The sequence below is a fragment of the Schistocerca cancellata genome, chromosome 12 (assembly GCF_023864275.1).
Source record: "Schistocerca cancellata isolate TAMUIC-IGC-003103 chromosome 12, iqSchCanc2.1, whole genome shotgun sequence".
In the NCBI taxonomy this organism is placed as follows: domain Eukaryota; kingdom Metazoa; phylum Arthropoda; class Insecta; order Orthoptera; family Acrididae; genus Schistocerca; species Schistocerca cancellata.
Genome location: NC_064637.1, coordinates 66,271,716 through 66,294,291, shown reverse-complemented (window position 1 = coordinate 66,294,291; position 22,576 = coordinate 66,271,716).

The window sequence follows — 22,576 nt, the reverse complement described above, 5'->3', positions numbered from 1 at the left end:
ATTACGATAGCGTAAAAGAAAAAGGAGCAAAGTATCTTTATACAAGTAGCGCAAGCTGTCCTGTAGATTAAGCCAATCGAACAAAGACACCCCTCATAAAAAAGGTGAGCTTATATTTACATAACATCAAATATTATAACATATACTTATATTAAACTAATAATAAAGTATCAGAACTTAATAAAACCGCGAATGTTAGGAAAAAAATTTGGAAGTGTTAAGATGCGAACCACTGCTCCAAGCTAAACTCATTTCTGGATAGAGACGCTACTCTTTATGCTAAACCGACAACACGTTCCTTGCATTTAGCCATATTGTGTTACCCCTTGCTAAAAACGTTAATCGTAGATAATTATGTTACTAATTAAATTTCAATTATAACAAGTTGTACCAAGAACAATGCGTTTTGGGTGGATCTTCAGTGTGTCGCTGCCTTCAAATAGCATACTCTCATAATACGCAAGTTACAATAATTATTTTGCCACGAATGTGATGTTTCTCTTTATTTTATTGGAACGAATCACACAGTTAACAACGGGTTTTCCAGTGATTCTCAGTTTACTGGTGCTCAGAAACGGCGTATATACATATAGGCTTGAAATGAATGCCAATATGGCGCCCCACAACTCTGTACTGAAGGGAGACGCCGTGTGTGTGACGTAGGTGGCGTTATTCCATCTCATTGGTCAACGCTCAGACGCACGCTAAGAATATCTGACATGCCAGATATTGCTCTGCACGTTCGGAAAGACTCCCGAACGTGCTATTCCACGATACGACGTCAGAAACTCGGCACGCTCAACGTTCGGATGCACGGTCCGTGTGCCGACGGCTTTAGGGTTGAAACACAGGCGTCAGTGCGCGTTACAACTGCAGACAGTAAATATGGGTCTGGACAACTTCAGCAGGTGTCTACTCGCAAAACTGTTTTATCGAAACGACAGCAGTAGTGCTGCTGCTCTTCGTGAGTCTCGATGCATGAAGCGAATACAGAGAGGTCCTGTTTCCGCACCCCAGTTGAAGAAAACTCAATCACTGGCCGATCATTCCAAACTGCGTGGCCGCCAAGATCAGTAGATCACAAACCGTGTCATTTCTGGCTATGGGGTTACCTGAAGGGTGGTATCTATCAGGGGGACTCTGGCGCACGTTTGAAACTGCTGATGAACATGGCTATGCAAGTAGCCAACATCCCACCTGAGATGATTTTGACAGAAGTACGGTGATCTGTAGTGCAGTTCCGGTCTGTCGTGAATGCGTACGGTCGTCACGTTTGTAAGTAGGAACGTAAACATCTTACGCAGTTAACAAATGTTAGACTCCCAAGTGGAAATTAAAGAGTATTTGTTTCAATGGTTTATTCGTTATTTCCCTTCCGCACGTCCTTACAAATGTTTCCGCAGACTTTCATTGCCCTAAGGTAACTGGTCTTTCATGGGGGTACTCTCAGGCTTTTAATCATAACCCCCCACGCACCTCCATATTTACAAAGGAATGTATTCTAGATAATATATTCTAGATTTTTGCACGATGTTCTAGAGCATTTACGAAGATTCTCGAACATTAACGATTATTTCCAAATATTCTCGAACATCCGGGAACAGAACTCGGAAAAGGCACAAATCGCATTGATTCACGCCCTGTCGAAAAGTCGAAAATTATGAGCTGTGCAGTATAGTGAAGACAGAGAACGAGTCGGAAAAGTATTTCCGCTTACAGAGACAAACTACACAAACAAAGATTCGTTCTGTGAGCCTATAATTTTAGCGACAAAAAAATGACGATATTCAGCAAATTAGCCAATACACATTACGGTACGAGAAGAAGAAAAACATTCATGCAATGATGAAGCAACACGAGAACTTAAGCTTCCCAAAGGAGTTCTCAAATTTCGTGAAATGTCCCTGTAAACGCTCGCAAAACAGCTTCTAAAACAACGTATATTAACCGCAAAAAAAACGCAGGTCAGTATTCATACCGTGAAGTCCTCTCATTTCAACTAAGTTACCTTTGAGCTTTAAAAGGATCCCATTTCCGGTAAGATGATAGTATGTTATGACTGTCAATAAAGCTCAAGGGAAAACAATCAAGAGCTGTGGAATGGATTAAAAAGACGTGTGTTTCTCGCATAGAGAACAATATTTAGTGGATTCGCGTGTTTGGCAACCTCAAAACATATTCATCTTTGTACTCTAAGGCAGAGCACCAAACTTAGTTTCTAAGAACATACGTTGAATAAGTTATATGCTATACAAGTTAGATCATTAATTACACTTCTATCCATTTCCGAAACAAACGAAAAAAATTAACAGCGAAGTGAATACTTTTCAGCTAACAAGAGAAAAAAATATTACTAAAATGTGCAGTTTTTTTGACTTTCTTAGTAAATATTTGAAAAGACTATTGTTGGTACTACCATGATTTCATGACAAAAACTAAACAGAGGGACAGTAGGTTAGTTCTTACCCTATTTTTAAACAATACTCTTAATACTAGTATAGGGCTATTACTTGTGCACTTTACAATACAATGTTAACAGTCGATATTGTTTAATATTGTTAAAACTTTTTACAAGTTAGCAAATGATGCCAGTTCATAACACTGCCTTCTTGTGTACAAATTACACACTTAGACGATGGCTACGACGGGCGGAATTGCTCAGGAGAACATTTATGACTTGCAATTAGTCGTAGGTCTGTGAATATTGTGGAATAACTTTTTTACCACGTGACAGGTATTTCCACTTGTTATTGAACTTTGCAGTGTACGAATCTCAGCATGACCTTAAACGATGATAACACTTGATTCTTACTTCCTTCCCTTCCTTTCAAATACGTATTATAAGCTTCGATTTGTCTCCTAGTTTCTGTTATGGAAGACGTAGTTATCTAACGCTTGATGTGTTTTACCGTTATGAACTGCCTGAAAAAAATCTAAAGCGACCTAGAAACATGGATGGATCCAATGTAACTTCTTACACACACACACACGCACACACACACACACACACACACACAGAAACAAGTACGTTGTTTGAGTTGCAACTCTCTTTTCCAGGCAGACCATCCACCAGAGGGCACCAGTGTTGTTGGTTTTTAGTGTTGCTAGCACGCCTGGTAGTGCATATAAAGGGCTGAACAGTGTCAGATTGAGTGATCACTGAAGGAAACGGAGTACCCATCTGAGACAGCGTTATCAGCATCTAACATACTTTGAACGGGACGTCATTGTGGGTCCCCATTTGACCGACAGGTACAATTGTGCCACATCCAGGTTTTTGTGGGGCATTCTGGTACGACAGTGGTACGATGTTGGACTACTTTGGAACTTGCGGATAGGCAGACTCGCTGTCAAGATTCCAGTCCACCCACGCCTACTCAGTATAAGTGAGGATTTCCGCACTGTACACCAAGCCTTTTAGCCTAGATCAAGTAATGGACACTCATCAACATTCTGTGTCATCCTGCACCACTGGTCAGTGACAAGCAGCAGCCAGGCTGAAGAATTACGATAGCATGAGTAGGCTACCGTTAAGACCACAACACAAATGGCTGCGTTTGGGGGAAGCGTGGACTGGTCGCTTTGTGTTAAGTGATGAATTACTGTTTGGCAGTACTCCAGGTAACCATCGTCGGCTAGAATGATGGTGACCCATGGAGACATCCCAATCTTCCAAACATTCTGGAGAGACACAGCTGTATTAGTCCTCCATCATGGTGACGGGAGCCATTGGATATGACTTCAGATCATTGCTGGTAGTTATTGACAAAACTCTGATGGTACAGTGGTACATTATGGATACCCCACGTCCTCATGTGTTACCTCTCATGTGGAAATATCGTGGTGCTATTTTTCAACAGGATAGTGCTCGTCCACGCGTGGCATGTATTTCTATGAACTATCTGGGTGATGAAAGGTACCCCCATGGCCAGCAAAATCAGCAGATCTATCCAAAATAGCACAAGTGTGGGACCAGTTCGAACGTCAGCTCCGTCCCAGTGCCAGTACCGGGAATACCAGGGACCGGTTCCATCAGCTGTGGGCCAGGATGTCTCAGGAGAGGATGACAGCCTTCCCACCCAAATGAGTGCATCTGTCCACGCTATAGAGGATGCATCATACTGGCAAGTAGGATCGTTCTGCCAAGTATGTTGTAAATTTCACTCGAAACTATGATCACTGCAGTAACATCCCGTACCATCCCAGCCTGCGAAGTTTCAGCTCATTAACTCCTCACCTTCTGGGTGCTTCACCTTTTCTGTCAGACAGCGTATTTGTCATTATATCCATATCATCTTGGTTTAGTTTTCTCTGAATGATGGACATCATGTGCATTCTCAACATCGTTACTTTTCCCTAAAATACAGGGTTATTACAAATGATTGAAGCGATTTCACAGCTCTACAATAACTTCATTATTCGAGATATTTTCACAATGCTTTGCACACACATACAAAAACTCAAAAAGTTTTTTTAGGCATTCACAAATGTTCGATATGTGGCCCTTTAGTGATTCGGCAGACATCAAGCCGATAATCAAGTTCCTCCCACACTCGGCGCAGCATGACCCCATCAATGAGTTCGAAAGCATCGTTGAAGCGAGCTCGCAGTTCTGGCACGTTTCTTGGTAGAGGAGGTTTAAACACTGAATCTTTCACATAACCGCACAGAAAGAAATCGCATGGGGTTAAGTCGGGAGAGCGAGGAGGCCATGACATGAATTGCAGATCATGATCTCCACCACGACCGATCCATCGGTTTTCCAATCTCCTGTTTAAGAAATGCCGAACATCATGATGGAAGTGCGGTGGAGCACCATCCTGTCGAAAGATGAAGTCGGCGCTGTCGGTCTCCAGCTGTGGCATGAGCCAATTTTCCGGCATGTCCAGATACACGTGTCCTGTAACGTTTTTTATTCGCAGAAGAAAAAGGGGCCGTAAACTTTAAACCGTGAGATTGCACAAAAGACGTTAACTTTTGGTGAATTGCGAATTTGCTGCACGAATGCGTGAGGATTCTCTACCGTCCAGATTCGCGCATTGTGTCTGTTCACTTCACCATTAAGAAAAAATGTTGCTTCATCACTGAAAACAGGTTTCGCACTGAACGCATCCTCTTCCATGAGCTGTTGCAACTGCGCCGAAAATTCAAAGCGTTTGACTTTGTCATCGGGTGTCAGGGCTTGTAGCAGTTGTAAACGGTAAGGCTTCTGCTTTAGCCTTTTCCGTAAGATTTTCCAAACCGTCGGCTGTGGTACGTTTAGCTCCCTGCTTGCTTTATTCGTCGACTTCCGCGGGCTACGCGTGAAACTTGCCCGCACGCGTTCAACCGTTTCTTCGCTCACTGCAGGCCGACCCGTTGATTTCCCCTTACAGAGGCATCCAGAAGCTTTAAACTGCGCATACCATCGCCGAATGGAGTTAGCAGTTGGTGGATCTTTGTTGAACTTCGTCCTGAAGTGTCGTTACACTGTTATGACTGACTGATGTGAGTGCATTTCAAGCACGACATACGCTTTCTCGGCTCCTGTCGCCATTTTGTCTCACTGCGCTCTCGACCGCTCTGGCGGCAGAACCTGAAGTGCGGCTTCAGCCGAACAAAACTTTATGAGTTTTCCTACGTATCTGTAGTGTGTCGTGACCATATGTCAATGAATGGAGCTACAGTGAATTTATGAAATCGCTTCAATCATTTGTAATAGCCCTGTAATTAACACCTGTGGCTAGTTTTCTTGCTGTGGAGCAATAAGGACAATAATTCCATCTTCTCCTATTTGCTTTCCTCAGTCAGAAATAGCTTTACGGCTCCCACTCCCACCCATTGATTATTTGTGTTATTTACATAGGTGGTGTCTGTTCTTCTGCTTATGGCCGAAAGAAGACGCCCTACACATAAACATATACGTATCTTGACGGCACTTCTGTGCACATGCATTCCTCGTCCGACTTCTTCCGGAAATCAGTGTGAGGTTGCCTGCAATGAGGGTAGTGGACAGGAGGCGCTACGAGAGGTGTGTGCGAGAAGCTGGAAAGAGGGTTGGACGTGAAGCGTGCTCGGGTAGCTGAAACAGTTAATACGACCACCTGTATAATGCGGGAAAGCCGGGTTCGAGTCCTAGTCCGGCATAAATTTTCACTTGCCTTCATTGAATTTATTTCAATTCCCCATTGTAGCTAGCCTCAGAATGTTAATCTCGTCATTTGTGTTTGTAACACTTACACCTTTCCCTGTCTCTCCCATCCTCTCTCTCAAGTCCATAGGTTTCAGTGTCCCCATTTCAAGTTTACCACTTTTTTCCCTGCCTTTGTTGGTCAACTTCCCAAACAACTAACATAAGTTCTGCTCCTTTCTTCTGACTCTGCTACTGTAATCCGTTCATCGTAAGAATACACCTGATGTAAACGAACACAAACGCGATGACTCGTCACAAGCCGTAGCAAACGTACACTGGCGTTATTACGCTCTTGGACGTAGATCCTACTTATATGTGAGATATATTATTACTAAGTTACGTTAAATGAAAGTGTATTAACAGCCATCAACGTTTTTCTTAATCACGCTTTAGCTACGGAGTTTTTATTTCAAAAATCGTGTACAGTCACAACCTCCGCAGCGTTGTGCTCTGATTGCAGTATGCAGTATGAAAATGGCTGAGGCTGTTTTCTGTTCCGTAGTGAGACACGCGCGTGGAACACAGTTGCCAAGTGCCGCGAAATAGACTGTTCTTGATGTTTTTCATACATTTACGGAGATAATCGGCTTTGAAGTTTTCCAGCGTTGTATATACTGCAGATGAGAAACTAATCCACATTTAACGCATAGCGCAATCAATAGCAAAATGGAATTTGAACCAAATGCGGATATTCATGCGTTAGTTCACATCTCCCCGGTACCATTTTTTTCTCGTTCAGTTTGAAATACCTACATCTCGTAAATATAAAACTAATTTTTTGTGAATAATGCACGTCTTCTTCTTTCTAATTACATATTGGACGCGAATTTCCTATTTCCATTTCAAATACAAATTCTAAATATCGATGTTTTATGAAAGGCTGTTCATAAAAGCCGTATAAATTAAGAAAACTATTTAATTTCTTAAGGCAAAAATGAAAAGCCAAATCTTCTTTATTTGGACTATGTCCATTGTTTTATACAGGGATAAGTATCGTAGAAACATGAAAAAACAATCGTTTTCACAGCATCGAGCACATAATACAAATGCTACACGTTTACATTTGCCACAGTACCACAACAACATGAACCCAACAGAACAAATCTGGAGCCAAGCTGCGGGATTTGTCCCGGAAAGTACCAAGACTGTTGACCTGCCAGATGTACTGGAACTAACGTACGCAGTTTTTTCACACGCCACTGCCGAACGCTGGCTCGTCATAAAAGGAAATAAAATGCTGCGCCTAGTTGGCTTCTTGAATTCTGTTGTTGATAGGCTGGTTATCAACGAAGCAGGTGACACTTCCACAACTGAAATTTATTTCTCGAATTCGGATAAAGAAGGAGCTAAGAGATTACCAGACGACTGACTGTAAGTTATACGTTCTGTGGCGTCAATATTTAACTAATTTAACTATACGGTGAAATCCTTCAATACTCTCTTACGTTACACGCAGCTTATGCAGAAAAATTACCCTGCGGTCAAGTCAGAAATTTTCATCATCCCTGTTTTTAAGCCGGCCTGAGTGGCCAAGCGGTTTTAGGCGCTACAGTCTGGAGCCGCGCGACCGCTACGGTCGCAGGTTCGAATCCTGCCTCGGGCATGGATGTGTGTGATGTCCTTAGGTTAGTTAGGTTTAAGTAGTTCTAAGTTCTAGGGGACTGATGACCTCCGATGTTAAGTCCCATAGTGCTCAGAGCCATTTGAGCCAGCCTGTTTTTAATCACAATAGTACGTTAGCTAAAAACGGTAACGTGTGCGGTTTTCGTCTAGTCGTCTAACAAGGGGAGGCCGCCAATTGTGAAATTCAGATTCGATTCATACTGCGCATAATAAAAGTTCATGGCCAGAGGTGTAATGTGGCAAAGCACCAAGATGCACTTCTCAGCCGTTGTCGAGAAAATCGACAGTTAAAAGAAACCGTTGCGGTGAAATACTCTCTACGATTAATAGTTTTGTACAGCGTCGTGGCGCAGCGGTAAGCGCTCGGGTTCGTAATCCGAAGGTCGCCGGATCGAATCTCGCGCCATGCAACTTTTTTTTATTATTTGTTTTTTTTGTAATTCCAATGTGCACACACACACACACACACACACACACACACACACACACACACACACACACACATAAACTATTAATGAATTGCTTATGCATGTTGGTGAAGGCGGATCGCTCTCCAATTGTACCGCCTCCATTTTTCCGTTTGTTTAACGGGGTGTACCAAATCTCTCACGTACGCACTGATTTTCGACGATGTTATAAGTTGCTAGGGACCGCATCTACCTTCTTTCGAAGTTAGCAGGTAACTACACTGTTATGCGGCGGTTAGTTTCGGCCCATTCAACATCTGTCCTTCAAGTGTAACGAACGAGTAACGGAGTTTATATTTCGTACCTGCCACAGCAAATTTGTGTTCATGGGGTCTCTTTTCTGACTCGAACGTTTGACTTACGCTATACGTATTCGTTTCGGAATATCGTTTCTACGTCTTCCGTTAACTATACGTGGTAAACATTATGAAGACAATTAATAACATTTGTGAAATACAACTTTGTTTGCGGAAAATATAATGATGTTCGAAGTATATATGTATATATATATATGAATTAAAAAAAAAAAACAAATACTAAAAAAAAGGTTGCATGGCGCGAGATTCGATCCGACGACCTTCGGATTACGAACCCGAGCGCTTACCGCTGCGCCACGACGCTGTAGAAAACTATGAATCGTAGAGAGTATTTCACCTCAACGGTTTCTTTTAACTGTCGATTTTCTCGACAACGGCTGAGAAGTGCATCTTGGTGCTTTGCCACATTACACCTCTGGCCATGAGCTTTTATTATGCGCAGTATGAATCGAATCTGAATTTCACAATTGGCGGCCTCCCCTTGTAAGGAGAGTATTGTGGGAGATTTTCAGTGTATCACTTCATTCTGCTTATAAAAAAAATGACACTCGAAACTGCATTGCTCCTCTGCTCGTCTCTCTTTTTGCTTCTCTGCAGCTGGCCACGACACTGCAGGCTAGCCGTACCTGCTGACCAGCCAGTGCTGTCCAAATTAAATGTGCCGGTAAAGCTGCTGTCCCGTATTGCCGCCATGTCGATGTGCGCGGAACGCACAGCAAAAAACTTACCCTTATTATCGTACTTGGCAGTACTCGAGACAGCTTGGCTGCAGTCCCACGTGAAACTGATATCAGTGAGGTTCCAGCAAACGCGGAAGAATGCATAGTGCAATGTTTATGTTGTGGACTGACAAGACAGCCAGTCCACAGTGACGGGTAACCGTAATGCACGCGTACACACACGCCGGCTGGCGTGAGGTCTGAAACAGGATACGTAATGAATGCTATAAAGAAAAGTACGTAGCTGCGTTAATACTTAACTTTATTCCATCATTGTGGTACATCGCTCTAGGTTATACAAGTGAGACTCTCTCCAGAAATGGTTAATGGCGCCTTGCTAGGTCGTAGCCATGGACTTAGCTGAAGGCTATTCTAACTGTCTCTCGGCAAATGAGAGAAAGGCTTCGTCAGTGTAGTCGCTAGCAAAGTCGTCCGTACAACTGGGCGAGTGCTAGTCCGTCTTTCTAGACCTGCCGTGTGGTGGCGCTCGGTCTGCGATTACTGACAGTGGCGACACGCGGGTCCGACATGTACTAATGGACCGCGGCCGATTTAAAGCTACAACCTAGCAAGTGTAGTGTCTGGCGGTGACACCACAGTTTACATAAGGTTTATTCTTATGATGAACGGATTATACCACCTTCAGTTATTTATGTGAGACCATCTGGAGCTGCAGAGCAGACCTGCGACTTTTGGAACGGATTTGATAATAAAAATCAGTCTCTTGGTCAGACGCTACCTTGTTAAAACTGATAAACATTTTCGTCATAGCAGCCATCACCGGACCTCATAATTACAGCGGCGCATTGTCAGTCCATCGATACCACAGTGATCATCAGTTCTTATGATGGCTGCAATCCCGGAACTGGTGAACAGTTTTAATCAGGTAACATGTGACCTAGAAATGGACATTTCTAATCTGATCATTTGCATATGTTATATTTCATAGTAAATCTACGTTTTCTTAAGACATAAATGTCGTAATGAACATAACGTAATACACGTAGAAGGCATGGCTTTATGTAAAGAACTCCTAGTGCCAACAATCTTACGAGGATCATTGCATCAACGCATAATTAAAATAAAAGTAGTTGAAATTAGACGCATGGGACACTATGTCGGATATTGTTGTTGTTGTTGCTGCTGCTGTTGTTGTTGTGTCTTCAGTCCAGAGACTGGTTTGATGCAGGTCTCCATGCTACTCTATCCTGTGCAAGCTTCTTCACCTACAAATACCTAGTGCAACCTACATCCTTCTGAATCTCCTTAGTGTACTCATCTCTTGGTCTCCCTCTACGATTTTTACCCTCCACGCTGCCCTCTAATACTAGATTGGTGATCCCTCGATGTCACAGAACATGTCCTACCAACCGATCCCTTCTTCTAATCAAGTTGTACCACAAATTCATCTTCTCCCCAATTCTATTCAGTACCTCCTCATTAGTTACGTGATCTATCCATCTACGCTTCAGCATTCTTCTGTAGCACCACATTTCGAAAGCTTCTATTCTCTTCCTGTCCAAACTATTTATCGTCCATGTTTCACTTTCATACATGGCTACACTCCGAACAAATACTTTCAGAAACGACTTCCTGACACTTAAATCTAACTCAAGGTTAACAAATTTACGTTCTTCAGAAACGCTTTCCTTGCCATTGCCAGTCTACATTTTATATCCTCTCTACTTCGACCATCATCAGTTATTTTTCTCCCAAAATAGCAAAACTCCTTTAGTAGTTGAAGTGTCTCATTTCCTAATCTAATACCCTCAGCATCACCCGACTTAATTCGACTACATTCCATTATGTTCGTTTTGATTTTGTTGATGTTCATCTTATATCTCTCTTTCAAGACACTGTCCATTCCGTTCAGCAGCTCTTCCAGGTCCTTTGCTGTCTCTGACAGAATTACAATGTCATCGGTGAACCTAAAAGTTTTTATTTCTTCTCCATGGATTTTAATTCCTACTCCGAATTTTTCTTTTGTTTCCTTTACTGCTTGCTCAATATATAGATTGGATAACATCGGGGAGAGGCTACAAACCTGTCTCACTCCCTTCCCATCCACTGCTTCCCTTTCATGTCCCTCGACTCTTATAACTGCCATCTGGTTTCTGTACAAATTGTAAATAGCCTTTCGCTGCCTGTATTTTACCCCTGCCACCTTTAGCATTTGAAAGAGAGTATTCCAGTCAACATTGTCAAAAGCTTTCTCTAAGTCTACAAATGCTAGAAACGTAGGTTTGCCTTTCCTTAATCTTTCTTCTAAGATAAGTCGTAGGATCACTACTGCCTCACGTGTTCCAACATTTCTGCGGAATCCACACTGGTCCCCGAGGTCAGCTTCTACTAGTTTTTTCAATTGGACTGTAAAGAATTCCTGTTAGTATTTTGCAGCCGAGAATTTTGAAACTGATAGTTCGTTAATTTTCGCACCTGTCAACACCTGTTTTCTTTGGGATTGGAATTATTATATTCTTCTTGAAGTCTGAGGGTATTTCGCCTGTCTCACACATCTTGCTCACCAGATGGTAGAGTTTTGTCATGGCTGGCTCTCCCAAGGCTGTGAATAGTTCTAATGGAACGTTGTCTACTCCCGGGGCCTGGTTTCGACTTAGGTCTTCCAGTGCCCTGTCAAATTCTCCACGCAGTAATATATCTCCCACATCTTCGTCTACGTCCTCTTCCGTTTCCATAATATTGCCCTCAAGTATATCGCACTTGTATAGACCCTCTATATACTCCTTCCACCTTCCACCTTTCTGCTTTCCCTTGTTTGCTTAGAACTGGGTTTCCATCTGAGCTCTTGATATTCATCCAAGTGGTTCTCTTTTTTCCGAAGCTCTCTTTAATTTTCCCATAGGCAGTTTCTATCTTATCTCTAGTGATATGCGTCCTTCATTACCCCTTTTCAATTTTGTGTCTGTAACCGTCCCCCCCATGAACCATGGACCTTGCCGTTGGTGGGGAGGCTTGCGTGCCTCAGCGATACAGACAGCCGTACCGTAGGTGCAACCACAACGGAGGAGTATCTGTTGAGAGGCCAGACAAACGTGTGGTTCCTGAAGAGGGGCAGCAGCCTTTCCAGTAGTTGCAGGGGCAACAGTCTGGATGATTGACTGATCTGGCCTTGTAACACTAACCAAAACGGCCTTGCTGTGCTGGTACTGCGAACGGCTCCAAGGAAGGGGAAACTACAGCCGTAATTTTTCCCAAAGGAATGAAGCTTTACTGTATGGTTAAATGATGATGGTGTCCTCTTGGGTAAAATATTCCGGAGGTAAAATAGTCCCCCATTCGGATCTCCGGGCGGGGACTACTCAGGAGGACGTCGTTATCAAGAGAGAGAAAACTGGCGTTCTACGGATCAGAGCGTGGAATGTCAGATCCCTTAATCGGGTAGGTAGATTAGAAAATTTAAAAAGGGAAATGGATAGGTTAAAGTTAGATGTAGTGGGAATTAGTGAAGTTCGGTGGCAGGAGGAACAGGACTTCTGGTCAGGTGAATACAGGTTTATAAATACAAAGTCAAATAGGGGTAATGCAGGAGTCGGTTTAATAATGAATAGGAAAATAGGAATGCGGGTAAGCTACTACAAACAGCATAGGGAACGCATTATTGTGGCCAAGATAGACACGAAGCCCATGCTTACTACTGTAGTACAAGTTTATATGCCAACTAGCTCTGCAGATGATGATGAAATTGAAGAAATGTATGAAGAAATAAAATAAATTATTCAGATCGGGAAGGGAGACGAAAATTTAATAGTCATGGGTGACTGGAATTAGATAGTAGGAAAAGGAAGAGAAGGAAACGTAGTAGGTGAATATGGATTGTGGGTAAGAAATGAAAGAGGAAGCCGTCTGGTAGAATCTTGCACAGAGCATAACTTAATCATAGCTAACACTTGGTTCAAGAATCATAAAATAAGGTTGTATACATGGAAGAAGCCCGGAGATACTGACAGGTTTCAGATAGATTATATAATGGTAAGACAAAGATTTAGGAACCAGGTATTAAATTGTAAGACATTTCCAGGGGCAGACGTGGACTCTGACCACAATTTATTGGGTATGAACTGTAGATTAAAACTGAAGAAACTGCAAAAAGGTGGGAATTTAAGGAGATGTTACCTGGATAAACTGACTAAACCAGAGATTGTACAGAGTTTCAGGGAGAGCATAAGGGAACAATTGACAGGAATGGGGGAAAAAATACAGTAGAAGAAGAATGGGTAGCTTTCAGGGATGAAGTAGTGAAGGCAGCAGAGTATCTAGTAGGTAAAAAGACGAGGGTTAGTAGAAATCCTTGGGTAACAGAAGAAATATTGAATTTAATCGATGAGAGGAGAAAATATAAAAATGCAGTATATGAAGGAGGCAAAAAGAATACAAAGTTCTCAAAAATGAGATCGACAAGAAGTGAAAAATGGCTAAGCAGGGATGGCTAGAGGACAAATGTAAGGATGTAGAGGCTTATCTCACTGCGGTAAGATAGATACTGCCTACAGGAGAATTAAAGAGACCTTTGGAGAAAAGATAACCACTTGTATGAATATCAAGAGCTCAGATGAAAACCCAGTTCTAAGCAAAGAGGGGAAAGCAGAAAGGTGGAAGGAGTATATGGAGGGTCTATACAAGGGAGATGTACTTGAGGGCAATATTATGGAAATGGAAGAGGATATAGATGAAGATGCAATGGGAGATACGATACTGCGTGAAGAGTTTTACAGAACATTGAAAGACCTAAGTCGAAACAAGGCCCCGGGAGTAGACAACATTCTATTAGAATTACTGACAGCTTTGGGAGAGCCAGTCCTGACAAAACTCTACCATCTGGTGAGCAAGATGTATGAGACAGGCGAAATACCGTCAGACTTCAAGAAGAATATAATAATTCCAATCCCAAAGAAAGCGGGTGCTGACAGGTGTGAAAATTACCGAACTATCAGTTTATTAAGTCACGGATGCAAAATACTAACGAGAATTCTTTACAGGCGAATGGAAAAACTGGTAGAAGCCGACCTCGAGGAAGATCAGTTTGGATTCCGTAGAAATATTGGGACACGTGAGGCAATAGTGGCTCTACGACTTATCTTAGAAGCTAGATTAAGGAAAGGGAAACCTACATTTCTAGCGTTTGTAGACTTAGAGAAAGCTTTTGACAATGTTGACTGGAATACTCTCTTTCAAATTCTAAAGGTGGCAGGGGTAAAATACAGGGAGCGAAAGGCTATTTACAATTTGTACAGAGACCAGATGGCAGTTGTAAGAGTCGAGGGGCGTGAAAGGGAAGCAGTGGTTGGGAATGGAGTGAGACAGGGTTGTAGCCTATCCCCGATGTTATTCAATCTGTATATTGAGCAAGCAGTAAAGGAAAAAAAGAAAAATTTGGAGTAGGTATTAAAATCCATGAAGAAATAAAAACTTTAAGGATCGCCGATGACATTGTAATTCCGTCAGAGGCAGCAAAGGACTTGGAAGAGCAGTTGAACGGAATGGACAGTGTCTTGAAAGGAGAATAAAAGATGAACATCAACAAAAGCAAAACGAACATAATGGAATGTAGTCGAATTAAGTCGGGTGACGCTGAGGGAATTAGATTAGGAAATGAGACACTTAAAGTAGTAAAGGAGTTTTGCTATTTGGGGAGCAAAATAACTGATGATGGTCGAAGTAGAGAGGATATCAAATGTAGACTGGGAATGGCAAGGAAATCGTTTCTGAAGAAGAGAAATTTGTTAACATCGAGTATAGATTTAAGTGTCAGGAAGTCGTTTCTGAAAGTATTTGTATGGAGTGTAGCCATGTATGGAAGTGAAACATGGACGATAAATTGTTTAGACAAGAAGAGAATAGAAGCTTTCGAAATGTGGTGCTACAGAAGAATGCTGAAGATTAGACGGGTATATCACATAACTAATGAGGAAGTATTGAATAGGATTGGGGAGAAGAGAAGTTTGTGGCACAACTTGACTAGAAGAAGGGATCGGTTGGTAGGACATGTTCTGTGACATCGAGGGATCACCAATTTAGTATTGGAGGGCAGCGTGGAGGGTAAAAATCGTAGAGGGAGAACAAGAGATGAATACACTAAGCAGATTCAGAAGGATGTAGGTTGCAGTAGGTACTGGGAGATGAAGAAGCTTGCACAGGAGAGCTGCATCAAACCAGTCTCTGGACTGATGACCACAACAACAAGTTATAACCGTGTATTCACCTTAGGGAATGCAATATTCCGAGATCCACAATGTCAAGCGTGTGCCGAGAATACCAAATTTCAGGCTTCACCTCTCACCGCGGACAGTGCAGTGGCCGACGGCTTTCACTTAACTATCGAGAGCAATAGCGTTTGCATAGGGTAGTCAGTGCTAGCACATAGGCAACACTGCGTGGAATAAGCGCAGAAATCAATGCGTTACATACGAAAAACGTATCAATCAGGACAGTGGGCCGGAATTTGGCGCTAATGGGCTGTGGCAGCAGACGACCGAAGCGACTGCCTTTGCTAACAGCGCGACATCCCCTGCAACGCGTTCCCTGGGTTCGCGAGCATTTCCGCTGAACCCTCCACGACTGGCAGATGAATCACGATTTCAATTGGTGAGAGCTGATAGTATGGTTTGAGTGTGGTTCACAATGGTTCAAATGGCTGTAAGCACTATGGGACTCAACGTCTGATGTCATCAGTCCGCTAGACGTAGAGCTACTTAAACCTAACTAACCTAAGGACATCACACACATCCATGCCCGAGGCCGGATTCGACCCTGCGACCGTAGCGGTCGCGCGGTTCCAGACTGAAGCACCTAGAACCGCTCGGCCACACCGGCCGGCGACAGTCGGAATGCTTAGCTTTCTGTTGGTGTTGGTCATCATATGGAATTATGCTGACTAGCTCACAAAGATTTTCAAGCACTGTCGTACGTTTTTAACTTTAATTAACTAACTTTTAGTTGACTTGATCTATAAGCAAACCGATGCTATTAAAGAAATGAGTACAACTAAAATAACAGCCCGCATCTCGTGGTCATGCGGTAGCGTTCTCGCTTCCCACGCCCGGGTTCCCGGGTTCGATTCCCGGCGGGGTCAGGGATTTTCTCTGCCTCGTGATGCCTGGGTGTTGTGTGCTGTCCTTAAGTTAGTTAGGTTTAAGTAGTTCTAAGTTCTAGGGGACTGATGACCGTAGATGTTAAGTTCCATAGTGCTCAGAGCCATTTGAACCAATTAAAATAACAAAGTGAATAACACGTTCTGTAAATAAGAACCTGAGATGTTTAGGTAAGTGTTACATGCCGTCAGGTGACTGTATGGTATGTAAGATAAAGATTAGCAAAACAATGTGTTTAGTTATGGGAGTAGGAAAACATAACACTCGAGATTTCTATTTTACATATTCTTCCATGGATGAATTGCATTTCTTAAAGTTTCTTTCTGCGAATCTCAGAGTGTCACCTGCTTTCCTTACTACTTGTTTCACGTGATCATTCAACTTTAGATCGCTACGAATGGTTACTGCTAGATATTTTACGCTTGCTATTCTTTCCAGCAATTTGTCGACAGTAGTGTGAGTGTGTGGTAGTGGATTACAGTTACGTCAGAAAACAGGGCCCGCGTGGTGTTCATAATATTTTCCTGGACCGCTTGTGTGAGGAAGTATGAACAGGAGGCACATAACTCGTTATTGCGCCTGTGTGCCGCTTATCGCAGGCCGTGTAAAGCTCGCTGCGAACGACGCACTATTTTCGGATTAAACGCCTCTATTACAGGAGTACAGCCCGGGCGACAATGCGAAAACGACTCGGCCTTTGGTAGACCCGCCCCGTCCGCTATCAGGATCTCAAGTGCCTTACCGTAAACTCTCCCTGCGAGGCCGTAACAGAGCGCTTACTGAGTTCCCGCGGAGAGAGCGAAGAGAGGGTGGAGGGAACACGGAGGAAGAGGACGAGGAGCAGGAGGAGGAGAAAGAGGATAATCGCGGACGAGGTACCCACCGTTAGGATAACGTCATCCGTATGCGGCAGCGGTGCGCCTTCTGATACCGCCGATGCCGTAAAAATGGCGGCCAGAAAGGGAAAAGATGAAAAGAGCAGTCGGTGCCGGCTCAGACCGCGAAGGAGCCGCGGCCCACCGTAATCTGCCAGAAACAAGATCGCGCCAGGCATCGGCTGAGAATTCCTCCGGAAACGACCGGACCTTATACTTTTATTTTACCTCCTTCCACTGTCCGGGGGCAATTCCTCGCGTCCCTCTTTGCAAGTATTCCGATATCGTGTAATTCTAATAAACGTTTGGGAGAATGGTGCTGAGGAGAGGAAAAAATACGAGCGGCATCGGAAGGGGTTTCGTCTCCTTTCCCCAAAGGACTCCCCGTTGTTGGAACACTGGACTCGCATTCGGGAGGACGACGGTTCAATCCCGTCTCCAGCCATCCTGATTTAGGTTTTCCGTGATTGCCCTAAATCGTTGCCCCGGCGGGTGTGGCCGTGCGGTCTAGGCGCTTCAGTCTGGAACCGCGTGACCGCTCCGGTCGCAGGTTCGAATCCTGCCTCGGGCGTGGATGTGTGTGATGTCCTTAGGTTAGTTAGGTTTAAGTAGTTCTAAGTTCTAGGGGACTGATGACCACAGATGTTAAGTCCCATAGTTCTCAGAGCCATTTGAACCATTTTTGAACCCTAAATCGTTTCAGGCAAATGCCGGGATGGTTCCATTGAAAGGGCACGGCCGATTTCCTTCCCCATCCTTCCCTAACCCGAGCTTGCGCTCCGTCTCTAATGACCTCGTTGTCGACGGGACGTTAAACATTAACCACCACCACCGTTGTTGGAAGTGGACGCTGAGGTATCTGTCAAATCTCTAAATAGCTGTTGCCTATAACAGTTTGGACAAGAAGAGAATAGAAGCTTTCGAAATGTGGTGCTACACAAGAATGCTGAAGATTAGATGGGTAGATCACATAACTAATGAGGAGGTACTGCGTAGGATTGGGAAGAAGAGGAGTTTGTGGCACAACTTGACAAGAAGAAGGGATCGGTTGGTAGGACATGTTCTGAGGCATCAAGGGATCACAAATTTAGCATTGGAGGGCAGCGCGGAGGGTAAAAATCGTAGAGGGAGACCAAGAGATGAATACACTAAGCAGATTCAGAAGGATATAGGTTGCACTAGGTATTTGGAGGTGAAGAAGCTTGCACAGGGTAGCGTAGCGTGGAGAGCTGCATCAAACCAGTCTCAGGACTGAAGACCACAACAACAACATAACAGAATTCTTCCAGGTGCCACATAAAGCGCACCCGTGTATTCGAATTACATGTCCATCATGTTCAAACAATTTAAGGACATGCGCCGCTCCTCAAACCTCTCGCTGCAGCTCTGTAATTATGTGTAAGCTGAAGGTGGAGATGGTAGGAAAGGAGGGGGGAGGGGAGTGGAGGGGGGAGGGAAGGGGAGGGGAGGGGGAGGGAGAGGGGATGGGGGCGGGGAGGGGGAGGGGAGGAGGTGGGGAGGGGAAGGGTGAATTGAGGGGTGGCATCGGTGCTGTAAGCTGCAGGGGACATCAAGCGGAATCGGCGGCGACGAGCGAGAATGTATACCGGACGAGGATTCGAACACGGGTTCTCCTGCGTAGTAGGCAGGTGCGATAAGCACTGCGCCATCCGAGACACAGCGTTATCACAACTACACGGACTCCCACCGAACGCCACCTACCCGCAGCCCCCGACTATTTCCCCCGTCATCGTTCCCTGAGATTCCCACAGGGTGGTCGGACTTATTTGTGCGTCCGCACTGAAGAAACTGGATTCATTGCCCAGCTACGCCTATCAAATTATACGAACGTGTGGCGTCTGTTCTTTCAGACGTGTCCGAGAGAACAGACATTCACATGGCACTGTAATTGCTAACAGCACACGACCTCTCTTCTCGATATCCATACTGTTCATTCACTTCATGGCTTTTCGAACGACGTCGTGGATATCTTACCACCATACATTTGCACCTGGTGTTCTAGATGGGAACTGACTTTTTTTTTACAGCGTAAATCAGTTCCGCAATAACGCATTTGCGTATCTACCAAGTTTCGCTGCCATACGATGGTTACACCCCACTCTGGACCTCTGTGAGGAGCTGCACTTTAATTATAACAACCTGGTACTTGCATGATTCAGTGTCAACTGGTGTGTTTTTGTTCAGCGTTGGGCCTCCATGCCCGAGGCAGGATTCGAACCTGCGGACTTTCCAACAATGAAATGACTGAAGTACCCTCCGACTCAACGTTGACATAGTAAAAGTTTTGGCTGGTTTCGTTGTCTAGGGGCTGGGATACTTAGTTGCCGAATTACAGACCAAATACTGCTGAGTCTACAGTATACGATACGAATACACACATGAATCGAATAGTCGAAGGTTTCTATCACTCGGCAATTGCGAATTATGAATGTAACATATAAATTTACAAATGAATCATCATCATCATCATCGTTTAAGACTGATTATGCCTTTCAGCGTTCAGTCTGGAGCATAGCCCCCCTTATACAGTTCCTCCATGATCCCCTATTCAGTGCTAACATTGTTGCCTCTTCTGATGTTAAACCTATTACTTCAAAATCATTCTTAACCGAATCCAGGTACCTTTTCCTCGGTCTGCCCCGACTCCTCCTACCCTCTACTGCTGAATCCATGAGTCTCTTGGGTAACCTTGCTTCTCCCATGCGTGTAACATGACCCCACCATCTAAGCCTGTTCGCCGTAACTGCTACATCTATAGAGTTCATTCCCAGTTTTTCTTTGATTTCCTCGTTGTGGACACCCTCCTGCCATTGTTCCCATCTACTAGTACCTGCAATCATCCTTGCTACTTTCATATCCGTAACCTCAACCTTGTTGCTAAGGTAACCTGAATCCACCCAGCTTTCGCTCCCATACAACAAAGTTGGTCGAAAGGTTGAACGGTGCACAGATAACTTAGTCTTGGTACTGACTTCCGTCTTGCAGAAGAGAGTATATCGTAGCTGAGCGCTCACTGCATTAGCTTTGCTACACCTCGCTTCCAGTTCTTTCACTGAAAGATTGCAATTAAATAAAATCTTCAGGTACTATCTAAACGACTTTAAATGATGAGTACGATAGTAGAAGTACTTTTGAGAACGCGGTATATTTCTGCGAAACACTTATTGGTGTCGATGGCCCTGCAATTAAATAAAATATAAGTTTAATGACAGGGAAACAATAGAGTCCTACTTCACGTAATTAGTTATGAACATAGCTCGTGAGGTATTCACTTCTGAACGCGCCGTCGCGTCCAGCCCTCTCCATCCTATGCGACCGTCGCTCGCGCCCCACTCTCTAGAACTACTCGTGTCCTCTCCGAAAACGCTTCCATCCAGTCTCCCTATTCACGAGCGCTGTGTTTGGCTAGAGCGCTCGCGCCATGTCTTCAAGCCAAAGCACCCACACAAACATAATGAAACACGTACCAAATACTGGATTCACATTTAAATAAACTGAAATTAAATAAATATTCCTACGGCTGGACCATACACGCGCTCTAACACACATTATTAGATACATAAACAAATTAAATAAACACATATCAAAGGAATAGAACAACCGTGCGGCTTGTCCCGGCGGAGGTTCGAGTCCTCCCTCGGGCATGTGCGTGTGTGTTTGTCCTTAGGATAATTTAGGTTAAGTAATGTGTAAGCTTCGGGACTGATGACATTAGCAGTTAAGTCCAATAAGATTTCACACACATTTGAACATTTGAATAGAACAAAAGATAGGCCAATAGCCTAATGTCTCTGTGCTTTCTAAAACACAGTAAATAATTGGCCAATTTCTTCATGAATAGTATATATCGTATATAAACAAAAAAAGGCTCTGAGCACTATGCGACTCAACTTCTGAGGTCATCAGTCGCCTAGCACTTAGAACTAATTAAACCTAACTAACCTAAGGACGTCACACAGATCTTTGCCCGAGGCAGGATTCGAACCTGCGACCGTAGCGGTCGCTCGGTTCCAGACTATAGCGCCCAGAACCGCACGGCCACTCCGGCCGGCGTATATAAACAAAGACACAGATGAACAAATATATTTATAAGCATGCTGCTACCGTTTTCTCGTGTAACTGTGGAGTACTTATGGCCTGACGCGATCGATAGTAATCGGCCACTTTGACCTCCAATAACTCATGTACTATTCAAATTACATGCCTGTAATTCTTACCAATTTAGGTTTACACAAATAGTTATCTAAAGAGGCGTAGATCGACGAAATAGGATGAACTGTTTAGATTTTGGAAATTCGTTGCTGGGTTTTATTTGTATAATTTATCGTCAAATATTAAACATTAAACTAATAAAGATATTGGAAATCTGATTACACCATCAGAATCGTCGTACAAACAATGGTAATGTACATGTTTCTTTTTGAGGTATCGTGATACATCTGGCTACTATTAATTTCTACACTAACTGTGAAATGTCTGCCATTAAGGTTTCACAAAGTCCGCCATCTTTGGCACTACCAGCGACACAGCGTCACAATGGAATTCCCAGCGATGCGGCTGGACCATGGACTGGGGCTGCTACTCTCGTCCAGCTAACATTCTGTACCACGTGTTTGCTGCCGGGGCCTGGCTGGCCGAGCGGCCCGTGCGGCTTCTGCTTCCTGCGAAGTTAGAATATTTTCAGGGCGCGACGACTCGCCCGTTACACGCTTCTGTCCGTGGTGTTCAGACGGACGCCAACGTGGTCGCAGACGACCAGGTGAAAAGTCACAGGAAGTAGCGACTCCCGAGACTCTTCAACTCCAAGTATCACGGTATGGGGAGACAGGTTGGTTGGTTGGTTGGTTGGTTGGTTGGTTGGTTGGTTGATTCGGGGGAAGGGATCAAACGTGGTCATTGGTCCCATCGGATTAGGCAAGGATGGGGAAGGAAGTCAACCGTGCCCTTTCAAAGGAACCATCCCAGCATTTGCCTGAAGCGATTTTAGGGAAATCACGGAAAATCTAAATCAAGATGGGCGGACGCAGGTTTGAACCATCGGCCTCCAGAATGCGAGTCCAATATGCCACCTCGATCGGTTGTGGGGAGGAGGTACTGATTTGGTAGCTGCTGAAAGGAGGCTGTATGCCCGCAAATAAGTGGGGAGAAAAAGGACAAACACTGTCGATATGTCCTTTATGATTAGTGTATGAAATGTCCGCCCCCGGTACCAGAGTGGTCAGCGCCACGGAATGTCTAGCGTTAAAAGGTTTTTTGCTTTTCACATTTAACCA